Here is a 26,011-nt window from a genome sequence, read left to right as displayed (position 1 = left end):
CTGGGCCCTGTTGGGGACAAAGTTCTCTGTTTCAACTCCTTCAGTCCCACTGTGAGCTGCTACCTCTTTCACATCAGACTGATGACTGCAGCTCTTCCTTGGGGCTTCTCCCCGGAGCCTCTGAGGTTGTCCCATGATGAGCACCCAGTACCCGAGGCTTTTGTGCCTACACGTGCATTTGTATGCATAAGAATACATTTGTGTGCACAGTGCATCCATTCACACACGCATGGGCATGTTGCTCACGCGTATTTTCCATGCCACTTCTTTCACAAGCCCCTTGGTGTGGCATCCTGCGCTGTTCAAGCTCCAATTACCACATGTTGTTAATTATGCAGAGCTGTCAGCAATTTGTCTTTATGGAGTCACGAAGCCCAGCGCCTCCAGCCACATCCTGCCCTCCTCTGTCGTCTGCAGTGGAAATGCAGTGGAAATCTGTTGCCTGGATCCTGGGATTTCTGTTCACCTTGGCCAGAGCTAGTCAGCTGCCAGCTTCTCAGCCCCTGCCCACTCAGGCACCATCTTTAGAGTTACGGAAGGTCGGCAGCCAAAGGTCCAATCGTCAGCGTGCACCTCTGTGGCTATAACAACTGTGCCTAGGCACAAGACTGCCTCCAGCTCAGGGTTGTTGCCTTGAGCCCCTGCACGGGCTGTTGCCTTGAATGTTGCTGAGTGAGGCCCCTGCATCCTGAGTCCAGCTGCCTTGCTTGGCGGCCATGCTCACTTCACTTGCCCTGTCACTCCTCCTTATTTCTCTTCCCTGTGGGCGAGCTCTTCTCTGGCTGACCATCAGCACCATGGGCACAGACTGGCGTGTTTGTTGTGAGATTGTGCACGATGGCAGTCCCTAGGGGCTGTACATCAAGAGCCTCTCCGTGTGGGTGGGATGACCAACCGTACAGAGCAGTGAGTCACAGCTGCCTGAGGCGGAAATGCCATCTCAGAGCTTGCCGGAAGGGATGCGCTCCACTTCGGAATGGTTCAATGCTGCCAGTAACAGTCCCTCAGCCCTCGCAGCTGGCCTGGTGGTCTCTGAGGAATGTCATCTTACAACAATTAACTGTTATGACTGCCCAGAACAGATAGGTGACAGCAAATTAGAGCCCAAGCCTTTACTGCTGAGGATACCACCGAAGGCTAAGAGTAGAGATGGCTAAGGGGCCATTGTTGTCAAGCTGTCATCTGCCTGTTCGAAATCCACAAATGTGGCTTGACAGTCCCATGACCTTGAGTACCCTACCACAGACCCTCAGCTTGACCCCAAGTCCAGGAGGGCTTTAGGCCCAGGGGACAGAGAGGGAGCAGAAACTTGCAAGCCTTGGAGACCCTGCTCTTCAGCAAAGTGGAGGGGCCAGTCCTATCTTTAGGTCTGATTTTCTATTTTAAAGATAAATTTATTTTTAAAATATGTGTATGTGAGTGTTGATATGTGGTGTGGGTGCCTTCAGAGGCCAGAGCTGCAGTTACAGGTGGCTGTGAGCCACCAGACATGGATGTTAGGGGCTGAATTTGAGTCTTCTGCAAAGGCAGCAAGCAGGCTCAACCACTGAGCCATATCCCCAGCCTGAGATCTGCCTTTTGATACTGTCCAATTGGACTTCCTCCTTCCGGCCCTCTGGCCCTTGACCCTGTGTGCACCTATCAGGTCTATTTTTGATTAAGTGCCCAGTTCCATCCTGGTCACTGCTGTGTTCTCTCCTTCCTAGGTCAAAGGACAATCCCATTCCCAAGGCTTTGGCCAGTGACCTCCAGGCCCCATCAATATTACCTTGCTAACTTCACACAGCAAAGCCTCAGGCCAATCGTGCAAGGCAGCCATGCCCCTGCCGCATACTCATCTTCCTGTCCCCTCGGCCCACCCTACCTCTGCCATCAGTTTCAGACGCTCCTGCATGTGTGCACACCCATGGAGACACCAGAAGATACCCATCCTGTCACAGTGAGCACCTTAAGGTCTTTCCTCTCTCTGTGACCATGGGGCTTAGTGTCCAAATTGGGGCATGCTGTGAGTGTTGTCACAAGCTCTCTCACAGATTATATTATAGACATCTGTGCCATGACTATGGTCCCTCAGCTTATCCAGAACGGGCTGCCCTGCTGTTTGCCTTCTTCTCTCCTGACTCTGCAGCTTCAGGTTGGCTATCCCTGTGTCCACATATACCAGTATACGTCCCTTTCCACCAGATATGAGCTCTGCAGGTCTGAGGTTGCTTTCAAATCCAGTTGCTACGGCTGCTCCATCCAGCTGTCCCAGCTGCCACATGATGGGAGTTACCCCTCCGACATTGAGTGACTTATATGCTATGTCAACACAGTACCTGGGAGAACACAGAAACACCAGCAACGCCACTTTAATTACTCTTCTCAGATGAGGTAATGATCGCTAATGTGTATCGGGTCCCATTAATTAACTCTCTGACTTTAATTAACTTCTTGCCTATTTCACCTGACATAATATATTATCACAAATGTCAACCTCGCAGAACATTTCCCTCTTGCAACAAAACAAGATGCGCCTCAGAAACATTGCATTTTTGACAACCTACAGGAAGGAAGTCCTCTCCAGGAAGTGGACATGCCGTTGGTGGGGTATGAAAGTGTCTAGCTGGATTACAGAGCTTTCTAAGCATCTAATAAGGATTCATAATCATAATCAAATTTGTTCCTAATCACACTATCATGACTTCTCATGGCATTTAGGCACATTGCTAATGATGAACACTGCCAGAGCACACGTCATGCAGAAGGGTTTAGAAACATGATGCTCACCCAGAGGTCTCCCTTAGAGCAAGCCAAGTGTGGAAGGTGGGCTTCCTTAGAACAAGCTGGGCATGAGAGATAGAGGGCAGGGGCTCTCAGGAGTTTTGCCCAAGACATCCTATGTGTGTGGAGCCTAGACAAGGTGGGCATGCTAACTGCTGCTGCCTCAGTTTTTCTGGGCCCTCAGCAATGTTCCAAGAACATTGTCACTTAAAACTAGGGAAACTGGTCCTCATGGTGGCTGCTAAGACACACAGCACCCCCTCAAATCCACCACTGTGGCTCCCTCGCCATGGCTGACTTGTGCCCAGGGTCACTTTCTGGCTGCTCTCATCACCCCTCACCAATTCCTCATTTCCATCTGCACCATGACTATAGCAGGCATTTTTCTGGTTTTCCCTCCCTGTAGCTTCCTGTTATCCCCAATGCCCTGGTTATGGAGGAGGGGATCAAGGAATGTGCCCCCTGAGAATGAGGATAGGGGTTCCACACTCTTGTCTCTCCATGTCCTGATATGAAGGCATATATCAAATCTTTAAAGGACAGAGGTCAGATCTGGGCCCTGTGGTGTTGGCTGTGCTCCACACAGGAGCACCTGGCCAGGCTGACTGAGACCATTGGAATGACAACGTGGGTCTTCAGCAATGGATTAACCTCATACCTCTGTAGGCATTCCAGAATATGGATGGACCCACCAGGTTCAGCCTTCCTTTGTTGGAGCCCCAGCCTAGCAGCCTTCAATGTGTGGTTTTGAGATGTACAGGACTCCCCCTAGCCAACCCTCTCTGTGGTTTTGGGGAGTCCTGGCTGAAGGGCTCCACATCCTGTAGATTTCACTTAGACACACCCACAACTGTGTACCATATTCTCAAGCCACACCTATATCTAGGAACCTACTATGCACACAACACCCATCCATACCTATGAACAGACATACATGGACATCGTTGCACACATAGAACCCACACCCATGCATGTGTTCACAGCACACCTGCACCTGAGAACAATCTACAAATACACACCCATTTGCATATACATTCACACAAAGATACTTCACACGTGTGAGTGAACACATAAACTCATACATATATGAATGTATATGTAGGCATTCATGTATACATGAGGTGTGGGAGTGTGGTCAGGGGTCTAGTTGCTAGGCCCAGCTTCTTTACCTGTGCTGTGCTCATCTTTCTAAACCTATCTGTAAAGAACCTCCCGGTGCTGATAGTATATGGGTATATCTTCTATCTTCAGGGCCCCACTCTTCGCCTACCATGGGCGTAGTGGGGTATGATAGTAAGATAAACTCATCTTGGGATGTGGTCATTGGGCTGGATTGGAGGATGGCCTGGGCTGAGGTCAGGAAATCTGGAGAGTGAGGACCTTTGATACCATGGAGTCTATGGACACAGTACTCCTAGCATGGTGCCCATCACATGCGCACTTGGTTGATAGGTATTCCCTGGGCTTTAAGACACAGAGTTCCAGTCTCAGCCCTTCTTGGCCCAGAAGAAATTTGGATCAGAGAAAAATGGGTCCATTCTGGAGCTAGCTAGCATCGAGAACATGGTCTGGTGGTCTATAGGTCTATCCTGGAGCTAGCATTAAGAACATATTCTGGTGGTCTGGGGCTCATCCTCTCTTCTCCTCTCCTCTCCTCTCCTCTCCTCTCCTCTCCTCTCCTCTCCTCTCCTCTCCTCTCCTCTCCTCTGGCCCGGGTTGCTGATACAGGAACAGCCTGACCCCGCTGCTAGCAGAGAGGGATGCCAAGGTGTGATCAGATGCGTGGCTGGATGTTGGCCTTTTCACTTGTCAGCTGTTGTGAGAAAAGCAAGACCTGGCCTTCCTGAAGGCTGGGACACATGAAAAATATCACCCCTCATAAGCTCCCAAGTGGGGAGAGTCCCTTGTTGCAAAGCATCTGCAGAACCCAGACTTGAACAGATACCAGTTTTTGGTCCCTCTGAGCAAATGTTATGGCCTTTGTGAGTCGGGCTTCTTCCTGTACAGTGAGAGGATCCAGCCCAGCTCTCAAAGCCCCACACAGGGAAGCAACTCTACCCCTTTACACTCAATGGTCTCCTGGGATTGACCTCTCCCCCACCCCCTGTAAATGCCCCTCCCCCCATTACTCCCAGCTAAGAGCTCCCAGAGACTTTTCTACCCATGGGTCCCTTTTATTGCAATGATGTTCCTGGGAAATAACGATAGGGAAGAACCTCAAAGCATAGAGGTATTAAGGATTGCCCAATGCTTGTCATGAGGCTAGTTAGTAACACTAATAGTCTTATTATGACAGCTCTAGATTAGAGCCTTGCCCCAACATCCTCCAGCCTGTGTCTGTCGAAGAAGTGAGTAGGATCTGTGACACATTCAGGTGGAATTCCCAGTCCTGTAAAGGGAGACTGAATCTGTCCATGACTCCTGCCTACTGCTGAAGGCGGCTTGTGGGCCCTGGGATGATGAGGGCCAATGGGGAGTGACCAGCGTGTGGCCCCAGATGGACAGAAGACTGCAGGGATGGAGAGTCACCCACCGTGCTCCAGCCCTTCCTGAAGTCCTCCCTCTGCTACCGATGTGCTTCTCCTCTGCAGGTCAGAACAATCCAGGATCGGGGCAACTGAATCAGGGCCTGTCAGGCTGATGGATGAGTTGAATGGATTGGTATTTTGGCCAGGGTCCAGGGTGGTAAGGGGCCTCTCATGGAAAGGACGGCTGTCACCACTCTCGTGTCAGTGGCTCTGTGGACTTGTTTATTCACATTCTGCCTCTTTACTGTCCACCTGGCACTTGATGGGAGCAGCCATGGGCTCTGTCCTTGGACTTCGGTGTCTGGTAAGAAAACAGACAGCAACCGCTTGTGAGAAGGGATGTGCACAGGCTCTGCAAGCTGGAGGGGTAGAGATGCTCCCACCCATAGTGCTTGTTTCAGGTTGAGGGCTGGGTATCCCAGGTTTCAGTGGGTATTCTGAAGATGCTGAGACCCTCAGAAGGACCAGGAGCCTAGAGTCAACTCTCCTTAGACAACAAGGACTGAAGATCCTTGATCACAAGGACAAATCATCTGTTGGTGACAGCCTTGTCTGCCCTGGGCCCTATTTGGGAATATGGACTTCTCCTAGACCCTTGGGAAGTCCCTAAGACAGCCACAAGGTAGGTGAAAGGGTAGAATGGACCAGGCCTAGGGCCACCTCTGAAGGCTGCACAGCATCAAAGCATAGCCATGTATGTCTCTCTGACATCATCTGTCACTGTTTCAGCCTATGACCTAAGTGCCATCCAACCCCCTCACATGCCTTTGTGGCAGTTAGACAGCCCTCGAGAGGCTCTGCCCTCAAGGAAAGGGCCTGTCCCCCATAAAGGAGCTGCAGAGAACTAACTAGACCAGCAGCTACTGTGTCTCCTGTGCTGATGGCTGGAGAGTGAGGGAAACTCACGTTGGGCTTCAGGCTGAGCTCTTTCATGGTTGAGCCCTTTTCTACATGAAGCTCTGGGGGCTGGAGCTTGCCTAGGTTGTATACACTTCAGCAATATGCTGTAAAGTACACTCGTTTAAAGTGCCAGTGCTTGTCACTTATGGCTTATGAGAGAGAGAGAGAGAGAGAGAGAGAGAGAGAACACAGCCTCTCTGTTGTGTTGTACATGATGGGCCAGGGGGAGCTTGATCTAGGAACAGCTGGCATGTGCCAGGGCTTCTGCACGGTAGGGACAGGTGCTGGCCCCAGTGCTGTAGTGAGGAGAGAAGCCAGGTCACCTCATAGAGTCAGGAAAGCCCCCTGGTGGAGGTAGCACCGCAGCTGAGCAGGGATCCAGGAAGGAGGGCATGAGACAGGGTACAACATAGGCATGAAGGGGCAGCAAGGACTCGGTGACAACTGTCAGGAATTCAGATGGTGGTGGGAAGAACCCCCAGAGACTGGGATGGTGAGGCCACTTAGGAGAGAGCTTGGTGCCAGGCATCGAGGTTTAGATCTGATTTGGAAAATGATGGCAAAGGGCTCAGATAGTAAAACTTTCTCCTTTTCCTCCTCCTCCTCCTCCTCCTCCTCCTCCTCCTCCTCCTCCTCCTCCTCCTCCTCCTTCTCCTCCTCCTCTTTTTCCTTTTCTTCCTCCTCTTCTTTCTCCTTCTCCTCTTTCTCCTCCTCCACTTCCTTCTCTCCCTCTTCCTCTTCCTTTTCCTCTTCCTCTCCCTCATCCTCTTCCTTCTCCTCCTCCTTCTCTCCCTCCTCCTCCTTTTCCTCCTTCCTCTTCTCTGTCTGGTGTATGTGCACGTGGGTAAGCCCATGCACCTGCATGTGTAGGCCAGAGGAAGACCCCAGGGCTGTCTCTGTTGTTCTCCACATTATTTTTGAGTCAAGGTCTTTCACTGTGCCTAAGCTTTGCTTTGTCTAAACTGTCTCCATCCTCCAGTGCTGGGCTTACAGGCATGCACAGCCAGCTGTCTCCACCCTCCAGTGCTGGGCTTACAGGCATGCACAGCCAGCTGTCTCCACCCTCCAGTGCTGGGCTTACAGGCAAGCACAGCCAGCTGTCTCCACCCTCCAGTGCTGGGCTTACAGGCATGCACAGCCAGCTGTCTCCACCCTCCAGTGCTGGGCTTACAGGCATGCACAGCCAGCTGTCTCCACCCTCCAGTGCTGGGCTTACAGGCATGCACAGCCAGCTGTCTCCACCCTCCAGTGCTAGGTTTATGGGCATGCACAGCCATGCTGGGCCTTTAAGTAGGTGCTGAGGATGTGAATGTACTCTTGATTTTACAGAAAGCTCTCTTCCCTGCTGAGCCATTTCCTCAGCCCCAGGGCTTTCTTCTTAAACTGCGACCTGCATACCTAATACAACATCTCAGACACACCAGGAACTCAACCAGTATCCACTTAATGGATGGGTGGGTGGCTGGATGATGGGCGGATGGGAAACAGGTAGATGATGAATGGGGGTGAGAGTTGGGGTATGGGTGGACCCATAGGTGATGAATGGGGAAGGTGCGGGCATAAGTGGTTAGGATTGTTGGTGGACAGGGTGGGAGAGAGGGAGTGTGGGCAATGTGGATGGTGGATGGGTGGGGTGGCTGATGCTTGGTGAATGAGTGCACTGTAATAGGCCAGGATGGGAGAGACATGGGCCTTCTTCCTCTGTAGTTCCCAGAGCCATGTGACAGAGGACAGGGTGGTTCTTTGATGGTTGTATCCTTTCTTACAGGCCAGAGGCTGAGCTTGCTCAGGCTGGTAACCTCTCATTCCTTTGTGTGAAGTGTGCTCATTTAAAGTGTCCCAATGCTTGTCATTTATGGCTTATAGGGGGGGTAGGGAAGAAAGGAGGGAAGAAGGGAGGGACGGAGAGGGAGGAGGGGGAGGAGGAAAAGAAGGAGGATGAAGAGGAAGAAGAATAGAAGGAGAAGGAGAAAGAAGAGGAAGAGGTGGAACAGGAAGAAGAGGAGGAGGAGAAGGAAGATGTGGAGGAAGAAGAGGAGGAAGAGAAGGAAGATGAAGAAGAGGAAGAGGTTGTGTGGAGTTTAGGCAGGATATCCACAAACCATGGCTGGGCTCTGGTTGAAGAATTGTCTAGTGGTAGCCAGATCTGCAACTGGCACCTGCTCTACTTTGCCAGCCCTGGCCCCCATCCACGGCTACGACTCTTCTAGGAGCCTTATCTCAGAGCTGATTCCGGGCTTAAGCCAGATTAGCTTCCTCTCCTGACGAGTTTGCTGTTAAACATACCCATAGTCTAGCACAGGGACAGGTGCTCAGTGTTCCTGGATCACCACCGTTCTTGCAGGAGAGAAGCACAGAGTGAGATTGGTTTTAAAGGTCCTCGGAAGAGGAGGTCGCCTATATAGGTGTGGCCCCGCTAAAGTGCTGGTGAGGTGGCGCCCTGCTTCCAAGGTCCCTGAAAGCTATGAATAGGCATCCCCACAGCTGGTAATGTCTCTGACTAGTCACTGTAGCTGCATCAAAGGGAGAGAGGCTGTGGGTAGCTGGAGCCCAGATAGAAGGTCTGAGGCAGGTAGTGCAGGCTGGACAGCCCCAGGGTGGCCTCAGACACATCTCTAAGGTGAGGCAGAAGGTCATGACCCTAATGCTGACAGAGAGCGTGGGGTCCCTGCCATATCATACCTCTGACGCTTCCTGATGAGCCAAAAGGCTTTCATGCCAAGAATGAAGCCTGTGACATGGTCACTATCCCTGAGGATTCCAGTGCTGAGTGGCCTGTGACAGACATCCCAATCTTCCTTGGGACCCTGACCTATTGATATACTTTTTTTGCGATAGAGGCAGAGACTTCTAGACTCTCGGCTGGATTCTCAATACTCCAGCAAGTGCTCCCCTAGTGCCCCAGAAGGAGTCAACCCTATGCCAGTCTAATCTGGATTCTGGCTTCCAGAACTGGAAGACACATTTGTCACGTCCCTGTCACCCAGGTACATTTCTCATCCTGGCAGCTCCAAACGACTGACACCCCCACCCCACTCCCAACCAGATGACTCCCTCAGCCCTGCAGAAAGCTTGGAGCCATGCTACACTGTCCCTTCCCACTTCTGTCCTGTGACCACCATACTACACCCATATCAAGGCCACCACCACCTCCCCGCGTCTTGATCATAGGGTCCCTACCCGAGGGCAGTGCTGGCATTCTGTGTCTCACACAATCACCACACAGTTCCAAGGGATGTCTGTGAACATTATTTCCTATCATCCCTGCCCCCAAGAGGCATGTGGTCCTCTAAAGGGCCACATAGAGTTTTCCTTGGCTTCCTGGCCTGTCTATGTCTGCCCTTTCTCTCCCTGGTCTGGATGGTATTGAAAGTACACACTGGCTGCATCTGTGTATCTGTGTGGGTACTGGACACTGAAGGTGGCTGTGCAGGGAGATGGTGTCCCATTTCTCTCTCTCTCTCTCTCTCTCTCTCTCTCTCTCTCTCTCTCTCAGATCTCCAGATAAGCTGTGGATTGCAGCTCCTGCCATCTTTCTATCAGACTTTATTTTGTCATAATAGGGGGAGGATGCAGCTGGTAATGACCTGTGACAGCTGCTATACTGATATTCACAGTCTTAGAGAGAGAGAGAGAGAGAGAGAGAGAGAGAGAGAGAGAGAGAGAGAAACTCTTGATAAAAGTCTGATTGAAGATTAGTAGTTGTTAGCTGACAGTTCACAATGAGCAGGCTGCATAGCCCAGCTGCTGAGCTGGTCCCCAGGAGGGACCACAGAGTTCATGCAGGGCCGTGGGAGAGCCCGGTGCTCCACTAACTGATATAGGCACCTAGGCAGGGGCACTTGGAGATTTCTGGTGTAGAGAAAGCAGATGGAAATCGTTTTGGGTCTATTTATTTATTTATATGCCACCATGTTCCAAGACGGATTTTAAAAGGCTTAGAAATTGCTTTGTATAGAAGCCTGGATAATCCTCGTGCTGGTTCCAGGTGGGTGTAGCTTCTCCAGCTGCTGCATGGTGGGAGGGGCCGGGAGCTGAGCAAGGGGTCAGACCTTCACTGTCTACGGATTACCAGGAACCTGGATTCACTGAGTTTCAGTGATTGGTCCCATGTTGGGTGGTAACTGGGAGGCAGAACTAGGAAAGATCATTCATTCATTCATTCATTCATTCATTCATTCATTCATTCGTTTGTTTGATCACACATTGTCTCTGGACTTCTGTTTACCAGAAGAAAATAAGACTAGTTTGAACCTCAGGGAAGTTATCTTAAACACAGGAAGCATAAGTTGTGCCCAGAATCTATGTGGTCAGCTTCACTCACCTACCCTGAGGGCTGAGGGCAGAGGACACACAGGAAGCTGTGCCTGGAAGAGAGGAAGGCGTGATCCACAGTGGTGGGTGCCTCTGGGCCGCAGAAGATGGACCACATCTATTTAGCCTGTAAAATGCCTCAGAGTAGAAAGGGAGATGACCTTGGCAGGGGCTTGCAGGGACAGCATCGGGCGGGGGCCTGCAGTGAGCTCTGTGTGATGGCTGTGTGGGGCATAGCTGTGGGCCTGTGGGTTCTATTATATATAGTGTGTAAACAACAGAGTCGGTCGGTGCAGCGATTCCCTGTGGCTGCCCTGACAAATGATCACAAAGTTAGTGTCTTAAGAAACAGGAACTTCGGCTCACATCACCCCGGAGGCTGGAAGTCTGAATTCAAGGTGTCCATAGTCCAAGCTCCTGGGTGGCTCTACCTGTCTTGTCTCTCTCGCTGCCCCCAGCCTCTGCTCTCTCCACCTGGTGTTGATGCCTGGGATACTCTAAATTCGGGGTTCTCACTTCAGGTCTTTAATTACATCCACAAAGACACTTTACCAATTAGGCTGCTTTTGGAGGTTCTAGACTTGAGGGCATGGGCTTCTTTTGGGGAAGATATTGCTCCCAGCAGTATAGGTTGCAAAGCAAGTAGAGAAATGAAAATAGTCAATATAGAGGGTATGGGTGCACAAGGCAAAGATGACGCTGGCCCTTCAAATAATAGTAGTCAACTGGGTACTGTAGCACAACCTTTAATCCCAGTGCCCAGGGGCAGAGAGAGACTCGAGTATCTCTGTGAGTTTTAGGCCAGCTTGGTCTGCGTAGTGAGTTCTAGGACAGCTAATGGGATATAGGGAGACCATGTCTCAAAACAAAACAAAAAATAACAGTCTACAAAACATAGATTGCCTTAGATTGTCTTCCTAGTGGGGCTTCGGGGTGTACGAGGGAGTGGCATAGGGGCTCAAGCCAATCAGAGTGGAGACTAGCCAATAGCAACAGGCCCAAGGCCAGTCTGAAGGTTTCTATGTAGAGATTTGCTGCCACAGTGTGTGTGTGTGTGTGTGTGTGTGTGTGTGTGTCCATGCATAGGTTCACACCTTGAAGATTCTCTCCCCCTTCCTCCTCCTCTCTTTGTCTGTCTGTCTGTCTGTCTTTCTCTCTGACTGTCTCTGTCTCCATCTGTGTGTGCGTGCGTGTTTGCACGCAGAAGTATTCATGACCCTAAAAACACAAACTTAGATTCTCAGTTCAGTGAAGGAAGTTCACAGGGAGACAGGAAGCTCCTTCGGCTGGAGGACAGAAAGCTGGGGCTCAGAGAGGCTGCAGGAGAGGCCTAAGTGTCCCTGTGGGCAAGCAGCACCAGGGAGGCTGTGACTGCCACCTCTGGCTGCAGGCAGGGTTTGCTGCACCCTCCCTGTCTCCTGCATCTTCAGACTCCCCGCTGCTTTGCTGCCGTTTCTTTGTTCTGTTTTATGTATCTTCATAAGCTGCCTTAAATCCTTTCTGAACAAGGCAGGACATAAATAGATAAATAAATAAAACCTCCATGCTGCAAATTTCAAAGCATCTTTCCCAGAGCCCTGCTCATTCCATGAGAGAGCCATTCATAACCACTGACAACTCCCTGTCCAGGCCTGGGTGCATCTGGGCTCAGAAAAAATGAGCTTGTTTGGGAGCCGGCTTCATTGACATTTACGATGCGACTTCCAGGTCCTCCCACAATGCTGCCAGAAGGCAGGCAGTCCCAACCCTGTCCCTGTCCTACAGTGAATCCACAGACCAAAGTGAGGAAAGGCAGCATAGCCCATGCCTCAGGCTCTGCCTGAGGGAACTTGCAAGGGCTAGGAAGGCCACTAGCCCCAGGCTGAGCTCCGGCATGCAGGTCAAAGGACTCAGGTGTGCCCAGCCAAGCACAAGTTGTGACTCTTGAGGACCTGATGTGTTACAGTGTCCAAAACACATGCAGAGAGCTTTTGTCTTAGTTGTGGATTGCTTGAAAGCAATTGCCTGCCTTTACCTGAAGAAAATAGATTCGGTGCTGCTTATGTGCTTGGCACGACACACATGCTCTCTGCTGCAAGCTGGCAGGATTCCCAAGGCAGAGAAGGCATCAGCCAGTGTTCACTATTGATTTGAGCACTGTAGAGTAGACGCTGGACTCAAAGGTGAGAAGTTTTATTTCCTCATCAAATAGATGGGATGTGTGGGTGGTCTGTGTGCAACTGTGCTGATGTGTGTGTCTGTACATGTGCAAGTGTGTAGTCTGTATATGTGTGTGATCTGTATGTAAGCATGTGTGCCTTAGTGTACACATGCATACATGTGTTCTCTGTGTATATACACATGTGTACATGTATGTTCATGTATGTTCTGGTATGGTACTTCTGCATATATATGATATTCACAAATGTGCACATCTGCATTGGTGTGCACAGGTGTGGCAAATACACATCTATATGATGTGTGTGTGTACGTGTTGTATATGTACTCTGTATGCATGCATGAGAGCTGTGTGTGATACACACTGAGGTACATAAGCATGTGTTCTGCATGCATATGTGTTCATGTGTGTACCTGTGTCCTGTGTGTTTCTGTAAATGCACATGAGCTGTGGGTTTTGGAGTGTCATCTGAGCTGGATCCTGTTGGGCCTTAACCAGACGTTGTTGTTGGCACCCCAGACATAAATCAATTATAAGCCCTGCGTGTGACAGTGTGAATGGGTTTGTGGCCTAAGGGCCACACACACACATGCTGTATCATTGTAGATCTACAGTGATTACAGATAATCTGCCCATCTTTTCTGGCCCACCCAGGCCTGGTGGGTTGTATTTCAGAGGCAGGAGAACCCTCAAATAAATTGTGTGTCCAGGGCTACTATGATGAACGTGAGCCAGTCCTGATGTCAGAATTAGGACACTTTCATTTTAGATGAGTGATAGCGATGAGGGTGTAGGTGCAGCGGGATTGGCCACTGTATTTCATGCTAACTTCACGATTTATTTCAGAGAGCGCCCATACTTCAGCATCAAGGGCTTCTATCTCATAGCTCAGAGTCACGTGGCTACTGTCATGCCTGGGCCACTGGGGTTGAAGAGATTGGATTCTTGAACACATAAGGCACATGGCCTAGGTGAGAACCATTGACAGAGGAGCTGGGGAGACAGGTGGGCATGGGTGAGTGTGGGGTTGTGGCCAGTCAGCTATGGTAGACTTGACTTGAACCAGGAAATTCTTGGCATGCAGACAGAGTCCTGGACTTGGCCCATTCTGTTCTTTTGTCAATGTCTCTGTTCCTCAGTTTCCTTACCTACAACATGGGGTCTGAGCACTGGCTCTCCTTGTCTACCTCACTGATACTTCAGCAAGGGCAAACCACACAGAAGTAACTGAAAGAGGTCGTTGTCTCTCTCCAATGTCATTTTATACAGAACAAGGGTGATAACTTTATACCCATACACACACATGCATTCAAGTCTCACAGGAAGTCGGTGGATGACTCAGGAGGTAGCTGAAGTAGGTTTTGTTTCCTGACTCAGTGGCTGAGTGCACAGACCAGGAAGTGGGAGGTTCAGGTAGGCAGCCTAGCAGGGATCTATCATCTAGGTTTCACTCTACATGAGCAGTTTGCATTCTTCTGTTGAATGAAAAGCCCTGGGAACTTCAGCAGGCCTCTGTCCAGCCTCATCCTCTGCTTCTCCTCCACGGCCATGCTCAGGGCATAATCAGCTTTCTCCCCTGGAAATTTAGGGGTGTCCTCAAGCATGGTGACCATGCAGGAATGCCACCTACACGGAACTCCTGGTGGAGAGAGCTGCTGTTGGATAGCGTCTAGCCTCTGCACCAGCAGATGTGTCTGTCAAGTCTGAGGCTCAAGAAGAGGCAGATGCGGTAGGCCAGGCTTGGTCACTGCTGCATTGCACAGCCTTGGGCTCACAGAGCTTTGATTCCCTTGGGTGTCAGTGTATCCAAGTGTATCACTTGGATGTTAGTGCACTAAGTTGTATCACGTTCTTCACGCCATGTATATATCATTATATAAGTACCTAAGATGTGGCCTTTTGTTGTCTATAGAGTCTGCAGGTGCGATTATTCCAAAGAGGCCTCACAGACACAATCCAGTCATTAATATCCCTTTTAGGTGGAAACATGGACTCAGAAACCCTGGCCATGTGCAGAGGTTGTTTGCTGCTGAGATTGAGGCTGTGAGTCTGCCAACCAATGGACTCCAGGGTGGCTGGTGGCCACAGAAACAAAGAGAGGGGAGGATAGACTCACCTTAGTGTCTCTTGAAGGCACTATTGTAGAGCTCTCAGGCTGGAGGTCTGCATCCAGGTAGGAGAAGTAACATCTACTGTTAAGCTGTGGTTCTGGTACACAGCCCTAGGTGTGCACAAAGCTCTGAGGCCTGGTCCCCTGGTATTTCCAATAGAGAGGTAAGACAACGCAGGTAGTGAGCCCCTAGGTCCGATGCTACAAGCTCTGATTCAAGCACAGGAGGGTTGTAGTGTATTATACCTGGACTGCTGCAAAGCACCTCTGGTTCTATAGAGTTTGTCACTCTGGAGGTAGAGACACCCTGATTTCCCTTCCCGGGGGCCACTCTCCAGGAGACTGACAGGGAGCACTGCCCCCCTCTCTTCCTTCTAATATGTCTCACAGGCATTTGGCCATGGCATTTGGCCACGGTTGATCATTCAATCACTCGCAAGTTTGCTCTGGGTTAGATTTAATACAGGCACAAGTAGAAAAGAGAGCTGCTGGGTGCTCACAGTCGAGTGGGGTCGTGGAAATGAAAGCGGGTGACCTTTTATAAAGTGCCAAGTGCAGAACATGAAATACACATGAGGGTGGCAGGAGGAGGGGGGCAGAGGGGTTGAGTAGTAGGCAGCTTCCTGGGGGAGGGGAAGGCCTGCCAGCCAGCAGGACAGAAAGGGATATGTTGAGAACCAGTTTCTCATGAAGAGGGTGATAGCAGTCAGGGGCCCATGGGTTCAGTGTGCAGAGTGCCTGCTCTGAGAGCTGGCAGCAGAGATGGAGGCATGTGCATATGATAGGGGTGGGGTGGGGGTGGGGGTGTTGCTCTTGCTGCTTCGACTCCTCAGCTAACAGTATAAGGACCAGTAGAATCTGCAATGCGTCTGGGTCCCAGGCCTGCCAAGAGAGTGTCTCACAGGGTGACTTTCAGACCAGCATCCTAGTGAGAAGCTTTGGAGCATCTTAACCAGTGGTCACAGGCACCTGGGGGTGGTTTCTATTTGCATTTTAGGGAGAATTTGCAGGAGGAATGCTATAGAGGGTACAGGAGATGAGAGGGAGGTAGGAGCTCCACCAGGAGGACAACAGCACTGTCCTGGAGAGGGGAGTGGAAAGAGCCTTACTCAGGGTGTGAGCATGGGGGAAGCTGACGTTTTCTGGGCTGTTCCCATTATATGCAGAGCACATGAGTCCAGTCAAGATGCCTGGCAGTATCTGTGAGTAAGTGAATGTTGTGTATTCTCCCTCCTCTTGGATTTCTTAAAACCTCTTTCAATAAGGGTTCTTAAACACTTCAACCTCTCTTCTAACCCAACAAGCAAAGGTAGGGGAGAGGAAAGGTTAATAGGACACAGGGGATGTAGACCTGTTTAGAGGTAGTCCTTTGGGGGTGATTCCAAACATGAATCAGTAACAGCAGCTGAGTCCAATTGCAAACATCAAACGTGAATCACAGTAGCAGTGGCTCCATTCAGAAGAAACCTCGAGGCTCCACCAATCAGCATGGCAAGAAGCAGCCAGAATACCATGAGGTGCATTTCTCTCTACAAAGTCATGACAAGTGAAGATCAGGGAAAACCAGCAAAGAGTGGCAAGGCGAACCGATGCAAGAGCTTTGTCTCACAATCTGTGGGGCTATATTTATATTCTTTTAAACATCATGCACCTTCTCAATTGTCCACTCCAGCAAACATCACACGCCCTTTTTACAAGACAGCTTCTAGAAAAACACCACATGTCTGCTTTAGCAAAACATCCTCTTATAAGACAACTTCCAGAAAAATATCACACGACATGACTGACTCTCCAAGGAACCCAAAATTTCCACTTCATTCCTCCTTCTCCTCTTCCTTTTCTGTGCCCACCTCCCTTTTAAGATGATCTCTCACTATGTAGCCCACACAAATCTTACATTTTGAGATCCTCCTGCCTCTGTCTCCTGAGTGCTAAAATTGCAGGTACTCCCATGTCCAGCTATCTAGGGTCTCTTCCTGGCTTTGTTGGACACCTCTGTTCCTGTCTTTGCTGTCTCACACTCCACTTTCATTCTGACCCCACCCCCACCCCCACCCCCATTTTCCTCTTTAAAATTGTCTCAGGCAGTCTTTCATCGTCCTTTATAGCAGTCCCAACTTGTGTCTTATGGGGTTTGGTTTTTACCTTCTGGATTCTAGTTGCACTCCCTTTTGTGACAGGAAGAATGATCCATACTGGTATCAGAACTTAGTTTAGCACCAGATGTTGTCACCTGTCTATCATTAATAGGTAGGGCCTGTCCCTGTTGCCACACATGAGCCAGGGTCTGATAGGGGTGTAAGTAACAGCCTTGGCCTTGAAATGTCCTTCTGACATATGAATAGTTCCAAATAACACTGGCTATGCCTCACTCCTTCCCAATGCCTAAAATGGGCTAGGTGAAGAACTTTGACTTTTCATAATATGTTTTTCATTCTACCACGGTATCACATCTCTTATAAAGCAACTTAATTCCTGCCCCATCCTTGGAGAGTAAGCACAGCCTGGCAGACCTAGAAGTGAGCAAATTTGGAACAGTATTTGTACACTAGAGCTGCTTCCCTGTGTGACCCCTGGCCCATTTTAACTTTAAACTGCCAACCCCCTGCAAGGGCTCCAGTGTGCTTGGCTGGGAGAAGGGGCTCCTGGAGATGGGACCTGCTGACAAGATGTCCTGGTATTGTGTGGGGAGCCTAGAAACATCCCCTAATAACCAAGTGTCCCCACCTCCAGAAGTCTGAACCCCCTGGGTGGAACAACTACACATTGAAGGCTTCCCTCCTTCCAGGAAGAAGCTCTTGGGGAGCAGGTGGAGCTCCTGCTAGGAGCAGACACAAGATTCTCAAGTGCTGGGGTGACATTAGCAGGTTTGGGAAAACCTCCTTGGGGGATTCTTTTTCAATCCCCTAAGCAGAAGGTAACATTTACTCATCGAATTCAGGTTAAATTACCATATTAATTATTCAACAAACTTAATGCCATCAAAACGGAACCTGGGTACCAGATCCAAGGGGAACCAGAAACAAAATCAATGGGTCCAAAGACATTGGCTACTGATGAATAATTGACTCTCCAACCTTGAAGTCTGAAGAGTACAAGAGCAAGAAAGAGCAAACAGCTTGTAAGATATCCAGAGAACACAATGGGGAGACAGACAGACATGCAGATGGAGAGAGATAGAGGGAAAAAAAGGGCACAGATGGACTGATGGACAGGATGATAAATAAGCAGACAGAGGCACAGGCACACAGGCATCTATACATGTAGGTGAATGGATAGATGGACAGGCAGATGTGGTCTGGGTTATTCCAGTTATGTTTGTGTCCTGAGACTCCCTCCCTCTGCTGTGGGTATCATCCTGTGCCCGAAGTCGCAGCACTAATCTTATTTAAAACGGCTACAATTTCACGCGTCTTTCAGCGTGACCTGTGGCCAGCTCTGGCCCTCGTGTACCCAGCACAGGTTTTAAGTCGCCTATTTATATCCAAATCAATTCTAAGTGGGTTGCAAGCCTAGCTTAATCGAATCTGTCGTCCTTCATACACAAAGATGAGACACCTGACCCCTGTCCTTGGAGGAGGCTGGGTCTCCCCCAGGGAGTCCAGTGCCTTCTGCTCCTGGTCAAGGAGCTGAAAGGAGCATGGTGAACCGCAGGGCTTGGCGCAGCTGAGGAAGCGTGCTGACTGAGTCTTCTCCTTTTCCCTCGCCACTAGCATGCTTATGAATTGATTATAGTGTCGGGGTTCAGACTGTCCTGACTGTCCCTTGTCCTGCTGTGTGATATCTCGTGTCCTTTACCTTTGGTAGCCAGACCACCTTTATAAAAATTGAGACCCCCAACAGCCCTCCCTGGGAAATAGAAATGTCTTCTGCATTTTAGGCTCAAAGAGCAACACTGGCTTAGCTAAGAAAGTGTTTATCTTTCAGAGGCTAGACAGTCCTGGCCTAGAGTGGCCGGTTCTGGGAGCCTCTTGGGGCCTCTGAGCTCTGGGGTCTCAGAAGCCCCAGGAAGTCCATCTATACCTCTCCTCCTTTGGTTCTGCAGTTTCCCAAGGCCTCACCTATGCTGAAAGGTAGGCAGTTAGCCTGAGAAGAACAACTTCCCTGCCAAGACAATGCTCGTTTAGATGGTTTCTCAGCTCAGAGACTAAAGCCTGGCCCACAGTCCTTTGTGGTAGCTTCCGCATTCCATGCTGCTCCACACAGATCTCCCACAGGTTGCAATAAGAAGAGGCGGAGACCTGGCCTGGCCTGGCCCGCCCTGCCCGTGTGGTCACAGAGAGCTTTACAGGCCTCTTCTGCTCAATGTTGGCTTCTCATAGCTCTTTTGTCCTGGGGACCTTGCCTCTACTTCTTCACGTTCGTTCTCTTCTGTCTCCTGTCCTCTTTTGACAAAGCTCTCTGAGTTTGTGTCAAGCCTAGAACTGGTCTTTGGAGGACAAGGTAAGATGATCAGTGAAACCCTGATCTAGGACCAAGGACTGCTTGCTGTTATAGGGCCCAGGTCAATGACCAGGCTGTGGAAAGGGCTGAGAGCTTTCTGTCTTGGTCTCTACTCTTTCCACCTCTCTCTCCTCATCACTTCTCCCTCGGGCCATCTTGAGGTATCACCCTCTGTCCTAATGGGTGGAAAGAACTAGTAGGACATTTGCAGCTTCTGCAATAGTCTGCTTGGGATCCATAGTCTTGGGTTCAACTCTCATGTCTGCCAGGACTCTGCATGGCCTCCAAACAGGCCTCTCTTATATACTTCCTTCCTGTAAAGTGAGGGTAGCTAGCAACCAACTATTGTCTGGGTTTCAGACAGCTGTGAGGGTCAACTGATGTCAGTAGTGATAATGATAAAAGCTACAGGTGGCACTTACTCTAGCAGCGGGGCTCCGCAATGCTGATGAAATCTAGTGCTGCTTCTCACCAATAGTATGTGGCTCAGGAGAACTTCAGCGTCTATAGGTCACATTAGACCTGATGTGTGTCCCCTGACAGCTTGAAACTAGCACTTTAGCAGCAGATGATGGGCAGATCTGGAGATCCAGGAGGAGCCCCCTCCCCCTGGCCCATTCTTCCTGAGCAGTGGCTTTCTGGGATTGCAGGCATCAAAGCTGTTTGTGTCTTCACCTCCACCCATTGTGTGGCTGGCTGCCAGACACCCTGGTCCATCTCCATAGGACACCATGATGCAACCATGGATAGGCTTTGCACATGGAAGGGGTACAGAGTGGGATGGGAGAGACACTGGCTGGTTCGAGACATAGCCTGAGTGTTTGAATCTGTTCTATGGGAGGCTCCACCCTCTTCCACCCCCAGGGTTTATTGGATAGCTGTGTTTCCAGGTTCAGCAGCTTGCAGAGACTATAGGCCTGGAGTATCAGCTATGTCCCAGGTCAGTCTTTGAATCAACTGCAGTTGGCGGGAGAGCACTGTATAACTGCTTACCCTCTTCAGCCCTTACAGGAGAGCTTCAGCTTGCCTCATGTGGCAGCCCCTTGCCCCAGCTGCAGGATAACAGGGAGAGTTGTGAATATGAAGGGGTGCTGGGAGTGGGTAGAGCCTGGAAGGGAAGCCTGTACTGTGTGGCCCCCAGGAAGAAGGTTGTGGTTTCCCCCACCTGTTTTGGGACAGTGCTTGGAGGACACTGCTTCTAAGGAGCACTGACCCAGGTACCCTGACTCCGGAAGTTTTATACATGCTAGGACATCTGCATGTACAGTTATGTGTAGCTGAAGTGGAACAAGGGAGGAGCCACTTTTGGCCAGCCCTGAGGCAGTAGTTGTGTCTGGCCAATCCCTTACTCAGCTAGGGATATAGACAACGGTCCGGGGCAGTAGAACCACAGGAATGAAGCCGTTAGATCCTGGGTGAATCACTCCCAGAGAGCTGCAGCTAGCCTTGCTTTGAACTGTGCAGTAGAAGCAAGTCACTCTGAGCTGCTGAGCTCTGGGTCCACCACAGGCAGGCCAGCATGTTCTGCCTCAGTTGTCCACGAATCCCCATCATGCTCTACACCAGAGCTTCTCAATCTTCCTCATGCCGTGCTCACCCCCACCTATAAAATTATCTTGTCTCTTCTTCGTAACTGTAATTTTGCTACTGTTGTGAATCGTAAGGTAGATATCTGTGTTTTCTGGTGGTCGTAGGCGACCCCTGTGAAAGGGTTGTTCGACCCATGGGGTGAGAATGACTGCTCACACTCTGAGCAGTGAGTTGGTCAGAGTGAAGAGTACCAGCCATTTCATGTGTGGTATGATACTTTGTGGCCCCACCATAGCCAAAGTGAAGGCTGTTATATCCATTGTACAGGCAAGGAGATTGAGTCACAGAGAAGATTTCAGTAACTACCTGAGATGATGGCCAGCTGGCACCAGGGGTGTGGGAGGGAGAGGGTAAACTGAGGCTCTACTCTGCTCAGATGTGTCCTCGGCCTTTGCTGAAGTCCTGTCTCTAGCCCTTTCTCCAATATGCACTTGGGCCTACAGTTACACTGAGTGGAGTTAGTAGCAAATGTGGTAGAGACAAGTGGCCACACTGTGGAGTAGTGGAGAGATAATGACAGAGAGCAGCCGCTGAACATAGACTGTGCTACCAGTCTCTAGATGGGAACGGGACACCATGTGAACAACTGAGGACCTGAAATGGGGATCCTTCGGGGTGGACATGGATAGAGAAGCTGGCAGGGTACAGGAGACCATGGGACAGCTTGGCAGTTTGGGATCAGGAAGGTAATCCTTGCAGAAGGGGCTGACCACAGTGAGGCCATACTTGCTTAACATAACACACTGTTCTAAGCTACCCCTCCTCTTGGGTGTTCTGGCCTCTGAGCACTGAGCCCAGGCCCCTGGGGAAGGGCCAGGATGATGAGGTCAAGAGCAAAAGGAAATGGCAGGCTGGAGGACAGTTGTGTTTCCTGTTCTGAGGATGCAGGTAGATTCTGCACAGACCCAATCCTACCTTGGATGCAAGCAAAGAACAATGTGGCTCGGGCAGGCCACGCTGCTTGCAGTCCTAGGAGTGGCAAGGCCTGCAGTTTACTCAGCCATAGGCTGGAGGGGAAATGATCAAGGTCATTCTGAGCCTTAGCTCAGGGCTCTCTCTTTCCTGGGAGTTGTGCTGGGAGCCCAAATGATGATGTCCGTAGTTACAGCACACTTCGCAGTGTACGGTAGCTCTCTTGAGTTGCTGGTCCTCTTCCCTTTTCTCTGCCCCTGATGTTTCTGGACACCTGGGCCAGTTGGGCTTTGGTCTGGGGCAATGGCTTAAGGACAATCAATGGCTCCAGTAATTGCAACTTCCCAGCCAGGGCAGTGATGAATGGAGCCGGCACCTTGCAGCTCTGGAATCGATATCGTAATATCTTCATACACAGGAGGATGGCGAGGGAAGCAAGCAGGATGTCCCCCGGAGTCTGTGGAGCTAGAGGCTTGGCTTCCGGGTTGATGGGTGTGTTGAACTCAGATGAGCCAGGCTATAGATTGGAGGAGGTTGTTCTCACCGGCCTTAGAATTGTGGAGGGGCAAAGGCCACAAGAAGACCTACACTGCAGGGCACGCACGGCGCAACCTCAGCAAATCACCGAGGGCTTTCGCTGCCCCTAGACTTCCAGCTGCTCTTTGACATTTCAGGCACCTCGGGTGAGGCATGGACATATTTGCCACCTTGCAGAGAACAAAACGAATGGCCCCATTTCCCGGCTCTTCCTATGAGTGATGTGTCCCCTTAAGAAGCCTCATTGACTCCCCCTGTTTGCTCAGGTAAGTTACTCCTCTCCTCACATCGTAAGGAGACACTGGTACTTACTGTCTACAGGTGCTGTGGGCTGCTTCCGGGCTGCCTGCCAGTCAGTGGCATGCTCTAGTTACCCAGACTTAGTTGAAGACAGGGTACCAGGCTGGAGGAATCCTGGAACCCTGTGGAGCAACACAGGCTACAGTCTACCTAATAGTGTGACACCATCTATTGGGTAAGTGACCATCTATTTATCTGTGACCCAGGAGAGCTACCCACCTGAAGAGAGGGATAGCTCTCTACCCAAGGTACCACCCATTTTACGGAAGGATAGTCCCTGCCCTAGGACACTGTGTTGCCTATTCTTGGTTTTCAGCTTGGCTGCAGCTAGAAGTAACTAAAACTCAACCAGCTGGCTACACCTGTGAGGGGCTGCTTGTCCTTAACTAAATCCTTTAAATTGGGAGAGCCACTTCTAATTCAGATCTTTTGAGGTGGGAAGATCCACCTTTAATCTGAGCCACAGAGGGGCACCAGTGTCTTTGATAAGCTTTGTTGTTGCCCTTTTCCTTGAGTCAGACCTTAGGGTTGGAGATGCTGCTGCTCAGTTGGCTGAATTAAATGCAGCATATTTAATTGGGCCCCAAAGTAGCAGAGGCCAGGTGGCAGCACTGAATCACAAGGCAATCGCAGTCATCATAATGGGCAGTGCAGACAAAGTAATGTCTATAACAGCCTGACCCATAATGGTCACACAGGCAAAGTGAATTGTATGGTGACATTGTTTTTATGGACCCCTTTGGTACTGGCTCAATCAGTCATGGTGTTTCTAGGCATGAAACAGATAAGAAGCCTGCTGTCTTTTTGTTTGATTTGTATATTTGGAAAAATTCTCAAACAAATGGAAGAAAGGCTACATTGGGAATGGCAAAAGGGACTCTCTCGGTCCACAAACCAACTTCCAGACTTGAGCCAGTTTGCACACACAGAAGTCCTTGAATGAGCGATTGATTAGGTTCCCCTATGAGAGGACCTTGATAAAATACCCAAGAATTTTGATGTTAGCGTTTCTCCAGTCCTTTCCAAAGGGACCAATAGCCTTTTAGAAGGTTAACTGACACAGATGTAAAGGAAACAACCAGACTTTCCTTGGTCTGTTGATTATTGGTTCTGAATTGATGCTGATTCCGTGAGACCTTAAGAAACACTATGGCCCTCCAGTTAAAGTAGAGGTTTATGGAAGTCAGGTCATTAATGGAGTCAGACTCAACAGTAGTTTCAATGGTTCTTAGACTCATGCTGTGGTTATTTCTCCAGTCCCAGAGTGTAAAATCGGGACAGATATACTTAGAAGTTGTCAGAACTCACACTGGTTCCCTGACCTGGGGGGGGGGGTGTGCTGTTATGGTTAGAAAGGTTTAATAATAGCCTTTAGAGTTGCTTCTGCCATGGAAAATAGTGACTCAAAAACAGCGTTATATTCCTTGAGGAATTGTAAAAATTAGTGCCACCATCAAGGACTTGAAAGATGCAGGGGTAGTGGTTTCCACCACATCTCCCTTTAACTCTCCTATCTGGCTAGTGCAGAAGACAGTTGGATCATGAAGATTGACAGTTGACTATCACAAACAGAATCAGGTAGCAACTCTCATTGAAGCTGCTGTACCAGATGTGATGTCCTTATTTAAGATTAACACACCTCATGGCCCTGGTATGTAGCTCCTGATCTAGCAAATACCTTCTTCTCAATACCTGCCCATAGGGACCACCAGAAGTGATTTGCTTCCCATTAGTATACCTTTATAGTTTTACCTCATGGATATATTAACTTTCCAGCTCTATGCTATAATGTAGTTAGAAGGGATCTTGGTCATCTGTCTGTCCCACAAAATATCACATTGTTTCACTGTATTGACAGCAATATTCAGATTGAACCAAGTAAGCAGGATGTAGCAACCACTTTGGACTGGTTGGAACACATATGTGCATTAAAGGATGGGAAATTAACCCAACCAAAATCCAAGAGCCTTCTATCTCAGTGAAATTTTCAGGAATCCAGTGGTGTTGGTCATGCAGAAATATTCCATCTAAGGTGAAGGATAAGTTATTGCATCTGGCCTTTCCCACCACCAAGAGAGAAGCACACTGTATAGTGGGTCTATTTGGATTGTGAAGACAGCACATTCCTCACTCTGACCCGTATACAAGTAGCTCAGAAAGCTGCTACTGAAGAAGACTCTTCAACATGCCCGGGCTGCTCTGCAGGCTGCTCTACCACTTGGACCACTTGATCCAGAAGACCCAGTGCTACTTGAGGTGTCAGTGGCAGATAGGGATGCTGTCTGGAGACTTTGGAAGGCCTCTGTAGCTAAATCACAGAAGAGACCTTTGGAATTTGGGAACAAGGCTCTACCATCATCTGCAGACAACTATTATCCATTCAGAAGACAGCTCTTGGCCTGCTCTTGGTCCTTAGTGGAAACTAAATGTTTAACAATAGGACAACAAGTTACCATATGACCTTGACTGCCCATCATAAGCTGGTTGTTAATTGGACCCACCAAGTCATAAAGTAGGATATGCATAGCAGTAGTCTATTATCAAATGGAAGTGGTATATACATAATCGGGCCTGAGCAGTTCCTTAAGGCACAAGCAAGTTACATGAAGAAGTTGCTCAAATGCCTATGGTTTCTACTCCAGTTACAATGCATCTACTGTCAAGAACACACATAAAATCTCATGGAGTTTGTCCGATGATCACTTAACTGAAGAAGAGAAGACTAGGGCCTGTTTTACTGATGGTTCTGCACGTTATGCGAACACCACAACAAGTGGACAGCTGCAACATCACAACGAGTTTTGGGGACAACCTTGAAAGTCTCCAGCAAAGGAAATCTTCACCATGGACAGAACTTCAGACAGTCTACGTGGTCATACAATTTGTTTGAAAGGAGAAATGGCCAGATGTGCAGATGTTCGTTGATTTATGGGCTATGGATTAGCTGGATGGTCAGAGACTTGGAAAGAGCATGAATGGAAAATTGGTGAGAAAGACATCCGGGGAATAAACATGTGGATGGATCTCTCCAAAGGGGCAAAGGATGTGAAGATACTTGTGTCTCATGTAAATGCTCTCCAAAAAGTGACGTAAGCAGAAGAGGAGTTCAGTTATCAAGTGGATAAGATGATCCATTCTGTGGACAGTCAGCCTCCTTCTCCAGCCATCCCTGTCATTGTCCATGAACAAAGTGGCCATTGTGACAGAGATGGGAGTTATTCGTGAACTCAACAACATGGACTGTCACTCACCAAGGTTGCTTTGACTACAGATGCTGTTGAGTGCCAGATCTGCCAACAGCACAGGCCAAACCTGAGTCCCTGATATGGCACCATTCCCTAGGGTGACCAGCCAGCGACCTGGTGGCAGATTGACTACATTAAACTACTTCCTTTGTGGGGAGGACAATGCTTCATCCATACTGGAGTACAGACTTATTCTGGTTATGGAGTCACC

The 26,011-nt window shown here is 49.6% G+C and overlaps 3 long non-coding RNA genes across 5 annotated transcripts in view; 2 read left to right on the top strand and 1 right to left on the bottom strand.

The window, feature by feature from the left end:
• Gm19859 overlaps nucleotides 1–26,011 on the top strand; it is a 165,878-nt gene that overhangs the window by 105,239 nt on the left and 34,628 nt on the right. Inside the window, exon 4 of the long non-coding RNA XR_001781685.2 lies at nucleotides 22,393–22,521. This is a non-coding gene — a long non-coding RNA (predicted gene, 19859). The remainder of the gene's footprint in view (nucleotides 1–22,392; nucleotides 22,522–26,011) is intronic.
• On the bottom strand, nucleotides 1,748–9,659 carry Gm32839. Of its 3 annotated transcripts, XR_384174.2 has the most exons (4): nucleotides 9,372–9,659; nucleotides 8,478–8,528; nucleotides 6,198–6,732; nucleotides 4,957–5,592 (listed from the first exon to the last, which is right to left on the bottom strand). It is a non-coding gene; the product is annotated as a predicted gene, 32839 (long non-coding RNA). The 3 variants fall into 3 exon arrangements; XR_384175.3 differs by lacking the exons at nucleotides 6,198–6,732; nucleotides 8,478–8,528 and adding an exon at nucleotides 1,748–2,318 and having other exon boundaries at nucleotides 5,297–5,592; nucleotides 8,874–9,659; XR_875405.1 differs by lacking the exon at nucleotides 6,198–6,732.
• On the top strand, nucleotides 9,830–14,585 carry Gm41345. The gene is made up of 3 exons (XR_875406.1): nucleotides 9,830–10,179; nucleotides 13,510–13,634; nucleotides 14,252–14,585. It is a non-coding gene; the product is annotated as a predicted gene, 41345 (long non-coding RNA).

Source organism: Mus musculus, chromosome 15 (assembly GCF_000001635.26).
Source record: "Mus musculus strain C57BL/6J chromosome 15, GRCm38.p6 C57BL/6J".
Lineage (NCBI taxonomy): Eukaryota > Metazoa > Chordata > Mammalia > Rodentia > Muridae > Mus > Mus musculus.
Note: the sequence above shows the minus strand (reverse complement) of the source record. Positions and strands in the feature narration are given on the sequence as shown.